This window comes from Thalassophryne amazonica, chromosome 1 (assembly GCF_902500255.1).
Source record: "Thalassophryne amazonica chromosome 1, fThaAma1.1, whole genome shotgun sequence".
Classification (NCBI taxonomy): Eukaryota; Metazoa; Chordata; class Actinopteri; order Batrachoidiformes; family Batrachoididae; genus Thalassophryne; species Thalassophryne amazonica.
The window spans coordinates 112,925,186-112,927,617 of record NC_047103.1 but is presented as its reverse complement, the minus strand read 5'-3'; the positions used below and the strand labels follow the sequence as shown (position 1 = coordinate 112,927,617).

At 38.7% G+C, this 2,432-nt stretch overlaps 1 long non-coding RNA gene across 1 annotated transcript; it reads right to left on the bottom strand.

The window, feature by feature from the left end:
- Nucleotides 1-1,815: 1,815 nt before the first annotated feature.
- LOC117520170 lies at nucleotides 1,816-2,188 on the bottom strand. Its single transcript, XR_004563555.1, has 2 exons — nucleotides 2,121-2,188; nucleotides 1,816-1,943 (listed from the first exon to the last, which is right to left on the bottom strand). It is a non-coding gene; the product is annotated as an uncharacterized LOC117520170 (long non-coding RNA).
- Between the last annotated feature and the right edge of the window lie 244 nt (nucleotides 2,189-2,432).

Sequence of the window (2,432 nt, the reverse complement as noted above, 5' to 3'; positions counted from 1 at the left end):
ATGCTTAATGCAGACAAGGTACAGAATGGTAAATATAAATGGTAAATAGACTGCATTTATATAGCGTTTTTCCATCTGCATCAGACGCTCAAAGCACTTTAAAAATAATGTCTTACGTTCACCCTGAATGTGAGGGTGCTGCCATACAAGGCGCTCACTATACACCGGGAACAATAGGGGATTAAAGACCTTGCCCAAGGGCCCTTAACGATTTTCCAGTCAGGCTGGGACTTGAACCGAGGATCTTCTGGTCTCAAGCCCAACGCCTTGACCACTAGACCATCACCTCTCCAGAAGGTGGCTTTAGCTTGTGTGTATCTTCACAATTATTTGTGTGAGGTTCGATCTGACACATACATTATGCACCTCTAGCCCTGACTGATTCAGAAGACGGTGACCACAGACTTGTAGAAGGTACCTGGAGACAGGATGGTCTGGGAGCCATGCTCCCTCTTCAACCTGGAAGACCCTGCAACAGCTCCATGGCTGCCAAACAAATCAGAGACAAGCTGAAGAGCTACTTTGTTACATCTGCAGGCAGGGTTCCATTTTTTTTTTTTTTTTTTTTTTTTTTGATAAATGAATTTATAGTTGTGCAGTGACAGTATTTTGAAAATGAACTGCCTTAACTATGCAATATTTTAAGTTTAATAAAAATGATATATCCAGTTTTGTTCTTATTTGTATCCAATTAATATTTTATTATGAAGTGAAATCTAAATTTCTCTGAGCCCCTGCTTGACCAAATGGTTTAGTGTCTCCATTATTCAATGACAGGAGTGCTTAAATTAATTCTACCTGAATTAGACATCTTAACCTTAAAAAATATTTCACTTTGTCCTGCTGTTAACAAACCTCTTCTTTGCCCCATCAACCAGGATAAAACAAAAGATACATTTTGATGATTTTTTTTTTGTTGTTGTTGTTTAGGAAATTGTGAAAAGCAGGAATCCATTTTTTGGCCCAGTGGTGTTAAAGACCATTACAGTACTTATTTTTACTCTTTCTACTGCTCGTGGTATTTCCACGAAATTCCAGATTTCAATCTTGAAGTGAATTCTCAACAACTGGAAAACAGAAAACAAACAAGGTCTGCTGGCTGGGTGGGGGGGAGGGGGTGTCACTCGTGTTTATTATTCATTTGAGGATACCAGCAATTCAAAAAAAACATTTTTCTTTATGTCCCTTATTAGGGTTAACAAATGCTTTAAGGCTACCACAACTGTAGCAAAATAGAACTTTAGGCCTTCAAACAACAAAAGTACCTAAAAAACATAACTATAACTGAAGATGCAGAAAGGCAGTTGTAGTAAAACTTCAGAACCATGACTGACAATCTACCCTTAAATGTACTGTATTCAGTCATCATCATCTATAGCATTCTCCTGAAGCTATGTGTCTGAATCTTATTTTGAAGCTGATACTGATTCGGTATCAGTTGTGAACCTGTGGGTGGAGGCATGTGGTGAGGTGGTGCTTGTGGACTTGTGTATGTGTGTAGAGGAGGCGGCTGTGTGTTTGGATATGTCCAGAGGACAGTACAGGGTATGTAGGTGGCAGCTGATAAGAGGTAGATGGCTGTGCATCCAGGTTATCATTCTCCTGAGCCTCATATAAATCATTAGTTTTCTCTTTATTCTTGTTTTTATCACAGTGTTTTTGATTGACCTCAACTCCTCTGCTACTTGTGCTCCAAAGTTGCTGTCACTATCAGCAATGGCTCTGGTTCTACCAGCCTGGAAAAGCAGCTGACATCTGCTGTAAAATTTTCAGTTTTTCCAATTCAATGACATCAGCTGATTGGATTTTCTTTAACTTTTTTACAGTAGGTCTAGGAAGTACAGGAAGGGAAAGGTCATCATTCTGTAGAACAGACGGTTCCTCCACAGATGTTTCTTCAGACATCGAGGCGTCTTCTTCTGGTTCACTCAAGGGCTCCGTCTCTGCAGCCAGAGCATCAGTAATTGATTGATGCAGCTATAAAAGTTAATAAAATATATGAAGGATTATTAGATATAAAACAATACTGATGAGCAATCAATAATCAGAACTACATGCTGTGTCACATTTAGATTTGTATATTTTTTACACAATAAAATTAATTATGAATTATTACATACGCTGCTTTCAGTGGCACGCTGGGTGACATGCTTCTTCAGAAACATCAATGAATTCATGAGCCAGGTTTAGTTGTTAGATGTTTGCTGTACTGGGTTCTTAAAGTTGTCTCCCGCATTTTTACTTCTTCCACTGAAATGAACAAACAAAGCAAAACACACATCTCTCTCTATCTTGGTCATACACGCATTAAATGAATTTGGGAAGCTAATGATGGGTGGTCAGCTAAAAGTTACGTGGCATATCAAGCACAGTCGCAATTTCTTCCCAACTCTACTCATCATTTCGTTTATGATATGCTTTACATGAAATGT